The sequence below is a fragment of the Triticum dicoccoides genome, chromosome 3B (assembly GCF_002162155.2).
Source record: "Triticum dicoccoides isolate Atlit2015 ecotype Zavitan chromosome 3B, WEW_v2.0, whole genome shotgun sequence".
Classification (NCBI taxonomy): domain Eukaryota; kingdom Viridiplantae; phylum Streptophyta; class Magnoliopsida; order Poales; family Poaceae; genus Triticum; species Triticum dicoccoides.
The window spans coordinates 349,232,867-349,239,855 of NC_041385.1; positions in this window are offsets into that span (position 1 = coordinate 349,232,867).

Sequence of the window (6,989 nt, forward strand, 5' to 3'; positions counted from 1 at the left end):
TAATATGGCTTAATTTCAAATTAGATAAATGCACTGTCTGTCACTGTGTATTTGTAAAAATACGGCCAGTGGACTTCATAATATGCTCATTGCGCTCAATATATACATTTTTTCAGTTTTTATACGGTCACTAGCTCACCCTGGCTGAGTATGTGTGTGCATGCACGTGTAGGTTGAGTAATTGAGCGTGACCCCGTGTGTTCCGTCGTGTGCTCGGACATGCATGCCTTAGGGCGTCGCGCACGTTTTTGTGTCCATGTGTACGTGTGACTGTTGCATGCATGCATGAGGTTGTAGTCCCTTACATTCACATGTTCATAAGTCAATGCTTTGTCAAAACGTTTCATGCAAGGTTTAATCATTCATTGTTCACACATGCATTCCCAATATTAATACATTGGTAAAGATAATTTTCTTGAGGAAAACGAGGCCATGAATTGAGTACAAAGGGGACCAATAAGCCAGGACGGAGGGAGCACCAGTAGTGAACCAGAAGGAGGGAGTAGGGACTAGTAGTACAATACTACTACGTAACAACGTGCAGTAACAAAATTCCTCTATGCGCATCCTGTCTACGTGTCATGCAAGAAAATAGAGATAAGTACAAGTGAGACTCAGGAACGGTCATACACGTAGGGGGTAGGGGCCACTAAGGAGCAGTCGAATCACACAGTAAGTTAGTAGGAAGAAGCGACCATCATCTCACTCTTCAATGACACGTACCCAATATAAAATGGTTGATATGGAGAGAAAAAGAAAACCACTATATATACACTAGCAGGAGCCTAAGCTACAAGCCTACTTTCTTGGGTTGCTCTCTTCACAAGCATAGAACGACGGTGGCCACACCGCTGGTCACATATCTGGCCTGATCCCGCAGCTGGGGGAAGCGAACAATGTTCAGTGTAGACACGGTCGACATCGGCGAGGGAGAAAATAGTCGGTGCGTCCCAATCGGGGGTCACCGCGGTATGGGCTGATGCCGCATCCCAACCGCCCTTCTAGCTATAGCCCGATGTCCCAGGTAGTACATCTTCCTTTTGGAGCCAGCTTGCTCCACTGCCGCAGCTCCTCACGTAGCTCCATCTCCATGTCGATCTTTCTCTACTTCTACCGGCTTCTACTTGTGATGAGTTTATGTCTCATGAACTAGTGCTAGTACTATTATTCTACTCACACTTCTTCAATATCTTTGCCATCAGGGATGCTCAGCTCGATTTTAGTGGAACTGCACAAAAGCATCGTATGATCCAAGGGTTCCGGCCGTCTTTCCTTCGACAGGTTCTACCAAGCCAGGAAATTAAATCCTATTTAGGGTTTAGGGTTAAAGTCGTGGTGACCCCATCAGTATTTTTTCTTTCGTACACGCTCTCACAACTTTTGTGTTTAGTTGTGAAGTAAATATTAGCTATGATCTGTGAATCATTGAGATGCATCAGCATGCGTGTTAGTTTTCCTTTGTATTTGATGGAATGTTGTAACGGGGCAACCTTGGAGTAGGAATGAAAATGGAGTGGAAAGTTTCTGTTTTTCCGGAGAAAAAATGGAAACGGAGAGAAACCAACGTTTTGTTTCGTTGGATCGCGCCATCGAGCAAAACCAACGTTTAAATCACGTCTGTCGCGTTTGTGTCTCACCCTCTTCCACGGCTCGACCCCACACGGTTGCTCGGTATGCCACTCACCGCAAACCGAGTATATGATAACTTTCACGCCTTCTTGTCGATCGATTGCACCATGGAGTACTAGCACTACTGGAAGAGATTGACGAGTTGGGGGAGGACAGCTTGCTATAGCACGAACTCCCAAGAACTTTTTACATGCATGTTATGGCCGGCTATTGCAACCTTTGAATGCGGAGCAGTCGCGAGCACCAGGAAGCGGCGCGGGCGACGCTCTCTCGGCCGACGCGCTGCTTCAATGCCGGTGCCAGTGAGAGGTCGCATCCGCTCTGGCCGGGCATGAATGCGGCACTGACCATTTTGGGCGGGAAGCACGCGTGGGTGATGAAGAGGGTTCGGGTTTGTCAGGAGTGGGCGTGGCAGCGGTCCGGACGCCCGCAAACAAGAGATGTTGTAAGTTAATATTGTTGCGTATATAATTAACAACCGCTTACATAATTAACAACATAAATAATATGCCAGTTGGACAAATATGATTGGTGATGGAGATGGAGATGGAATTTTACGTAAACACGGATATGCATGTCTATGTCTATGTGTGTGTGCGCGACGACTCTCGCGACCTGGAAGCGGGGGCATGTTTTTGATCGAGTTTTCTTTCTTGGTACGTTAAAAAATTGTCCGCCAGTTTTCATTTCTTTTTTCCGGGAACACGCGTATTCTATTTAAAACCACCGCTATGGAGAGATTTTTTTACTCCATTATAGCCTCTTGTTTGATAGAGTTTCTCGCGTCGCGCTCTCTCACCCTCTCCATATCAAAACAAGATACAATGTCCACTCTATCTCTCTCCTCATTGGTGGTCACAGATCCATCGAATCCCGCCCGCTGCGGGAGGTGAGGAGGTGCAGCATTGACGTTGTCGCCGTCGGTGATGGAGGAAGCCGATGCGCACCGTCCTCTTGGAGCCGGCGCTGGTGCGGACGAAGGTCCTCCACGCCCTTGTTCGGTGCCATCGTGTGGGCAGATCCCGCCCGCCCGCCTAAGAGACATCTCGCCCACCTAAGGTATAAATTCTTGTACTAGTCCAGCTCCCCAGGTAGCTGCATGCAGGTTTTCTTCTATGCGACTACTCCCCAGCTCCCCATGTATAGTATCTAGGGTTCGTCGGCTGGTCCAACATCACCTACTATTATAGAGGAAATGCCAGTCGAAAAGTTGCCTGATTTATGCCTTGGTGGAGGTATACATGTTGTTTCAACAAAAAGTATATGGTGGTTGTGCGGTCATTGTCCATATGCTCGTATTGCTGCTGCTAATCAAATGATATCACTGGTTAAATGAAGAAATGTTTTTTTTCTCGGGTATCCTGGTTTAGTTCCCATCAAGATAATCATGATGCTTCTGTTTGTTCGTGTATTTTTCATTAATTCTTATTGAAAATTGAGATGTCATAGTTAATCTTGTGCGACTACCAAAACAAAGTAACAACACTATATCCCTTTTTTATATTTTTGTAAACAACGATGCGTATCTCCATACCCGGGCATGTCTTCCTCAATTTTAGTGGAACTGCACAAAATTGGATGGCCATTGTTGTTCCGCCCCACTGTCCTCTTCCATGTGGTTCTTCATTCCTCGAGCTTGATTACTGAGAAGAAACAGACCACAGTGAGAATTTGTCGAACTTCATAGGTGCCTCACCCCAAACTTGATGCCAAATGAATGATGCATCACCATGATGACCTATCGATACTCATGGTTGCACCTCATGGTTGCGTCAGCTGGTGAAGCTGATCAATTTTCAAGGAAAAACAAGCTGTCTTCCATCAATGCTCTTTGCTTGTTACCCACAAAGATGATATCCTTCATCAGTCGTCTTTCACGTCGGTGCAATTTTATCACACAATTGGCTATGAACCAAATGTTTCCTCGAAGAAGGATTGACGTTGGTACTAAGAGCATAAGTTTTGTATTGATTTCTAAGACTTCTCATAACTTTGTCTCCAGCTCCCCTGTAATTTTATTTGTCTAGCTATTAACTTTGATTAAAAAAATGGTGTGAACTAAAAACCCGGATGGACGTAGTAGCCCTCCATTTTTATTTACTCTGCATATTAGATTTGACTGAAGTCAAACTTTGTAAAGTTTGACCAAGTTTAGGCTGAACACAACAAACCATAATTATTAGAGAGGGCAAACTATACATACTCTCAAACCTTTCCAATAATTGAAATTAAATTTCTTTATTTGTACACACTCTCAAACGTTTCCGATAATTTGGTGCATGTGTGGTCGTTCACTTAAGGAAGGGTAGTGTACCGCACGTGAAGGACAGGAAGTGCGACCAGGACGCATGGATCGTTAGTTCATTGTAAGTAATAGTTTTCTTCACTGGTACGTTAAATAAAGAATTTCGTTTTGTACTTACACAATTTAAAATGATTGTTATGGAGAGAATAAGAAACCACTCCACTATATATTAGTCGTATACACGAGTAGTACTATATGGACGCAGCTTCATTGACTTAGTGCACCTTCCTTTGGGTTTATGACAGGTGGGCACAAAATATGGCTGGCCCACCTGTCATACAGCCAAAAGCAGGTGCAGTTAAGGCATCAGAGCTCAGTCCGTACTATAGTGTATATATATATATATGTATATATATATAAGTTGGAGCCTCAGCGCTTGTTCGCTAGGGTTTGCACTCTCCACACTCTCGCCGCACTATATATATACTAGATCAGGAGTGGCGCGCGTTGCTGCGCCCGTCTATTATTACAACAGAATGGTAGAACTTTCAATATTAAAAAAAGCAAATGGTTAAAACCTTTAATTATGATAAAACATATATGTTTTGAACAGATATTCTAGTAGCTTGGAGTTCTTTTTATAGATGGCTAGGTCTCTCTACCTTATTATTTCTGAAGTCTTTTTCTAATGAATGATTTTTCTTCATTGCAATTTATGGTTATGTATATCTAGCACTCTGCAAGAAAGCTTTTGGTATTGCAGAAGTTGTGATAAATGCAAGGATTTTCGGTTTCATATAAGATCGTAGAAAGAGCCATGATTCTGGATAAAACAACAACATTACTGTTGTTCATATAACCATAAATTGCATGTAAGGAAATATTGTAAAATAGAAGCGAACAAAGGATTTTTTTAAAAACATTAGCAAAGAATGAGATTTTAGATCAAAAAGTAGACCAATATGCCAAAGGAGAATGATTTTCTTGCCACTCTAGCTGAGTATCTAAGCACAAACGCATTGTCCTAAAACCTGAAAGCACATATAAAATGAAATTCTAAGGACATTTATAGGAGCAGAAATATGACGCTCGTATAAGGAACATCTCTTGCGCTAGGCCGAGTAGATGATTTGTTAAATGAATGACAGTAGGATAAACAATATAAATGCAGTAGAACTAACTTATATTGCCTTATATTGCCATAGAAGAGAAAAACAACTAAACAAACACACTTACAAGTATGGGCATATGAATTGACAACGTTAATGAACCTTAATCGAGGCAACACAAGCAAGAGCATTAACAAAATAACAACCCACTCCCAGCCCATGTAAATCTACCATGGGCTATAAGTAATACATTTATCTTTTGTGTAAATTAAATATCATCCCTCCAGACCAGAGTTTATAGTGTCTACATCAACATAGTACATGGATGGAAAAGGGGGAAGATACTTCAATATTATTTCAAGTATATTAAAAGAAAACATATGACCATCATATCATAATTTATTAAACTTGCAAGGCTACAAACCTCAAGTGTTATCCCTCTGGTTGTGTGCTAATCAAAGCTTCGAACCATATACCTGACAAGCTGCAAAATAACAAATTTCATGTTATAAAATCTGAAGTCTAAAATATCTGAATCTAGCTATTTTGTGGTTAGCACAGAGTCCAAGATGATTTTTTTAAACACTAAAGTAACAATCATCTGTGCATCGTTTGTATTTGGAGAAGGCATGAGTAATTATCCTGAAATCTCATTCTTAAAAACCTAAAACCTTAGTAAGTAATGAAGCAAAATCCAACACACACATTGTTGAGAATTATCATATAAAAGATTATTATTTTTGTTAGGATATCTAAAACATCATTAAGTCAACAAAGAACTAAACCTAATGGGGACATGCAGCAAAGTCACATTATACCAGGCGAGTTTTTGTTATACAAAACAAAACAAAAACATCATCATCATCACGCACTGCAACCGACCCAAATTTCCACAAAATAAAGAGACTGGATAAAAAAATCGAGTTCATGAAAGATATGTAGCACATAATTGATTACAAAGACCTTCACCGTGGACTGCTGGAACCTTGCCATAGTCATCCTGCTGCTGGCCAGCACGACACCACATCCATCTCTTCCTCTCCATGCCACCCCTTTCAGCTACCATGAAAATCTTCTTGCAGCAGCGTGGTGGTGGGAAAGGCTACTGTGATGCTTGAGACATGCTAGGACTTGGACTCCCTACGGCGCCCCCATGAACAGCCTACCAATCATTTCAACAAATACAAAATCCTAGAAATCAGGGCAGAAAAAAGCAAGCTGGAGAAGGAGTTACCACGATGAGATCTTGCCTTCTTGCCTACCCTCGCGATGAGATCTTGCCTTCTTGCCTACCCTCGCGGCTGATGAGGCACCGGCACCTGCGAGGCTGCGACCCAGGGTGGGCTCCGTTGCGGCAACCTTGGCAGGGGCGTCATCATCATCACGGTAGACCCGCTACCAAAAGGGCTAAACAGGACCTGTCGCAGCTCGCCGCCGCCATCGCCGCTGGATTTGGTTAGGGTTCGCGAGCACACCAATCGCTCACGGAATACTCTATCGCTTGGGTCGGCGGCTATGCTAGTTGGGCTGTCGGGCCTAATTAACCAGGTTGCTCCAAAAAAGTTACGAGCGTAGCTGCCCTCACGAAGCTGCCGGGACGGAAGCGTCAAGAAAAATTCACTGCGCATCCAACGGCTAGAGATGGCCATAACAAAAATCGGACGGCTCCAAAGGCTGATAGCGTGAGGGAGCTCCTAGGGTGCCCAGTTATAATGTCTTAATATATATATATATATATATATATATATATATATATATATATATATATATATATATATATATATATATATAGGGCTGAACTATTCTGTTATCCATATTAGAAATTACCCCTCGCCCTATAAGGGCCGATCTGTAGTATCCAAACCGGTGGTGCCCGAAGGAAAAGAAAAACCCAGCCCACCCACTCCCGCATCCCCCGTCTCCGGCTGGATCCTGGCGATGGCGAGCCCCCCCACCTTCTCCCCCGTCTGGATCCCGGCGCCGCGCCCGCCCCCATCTTCTTCCCG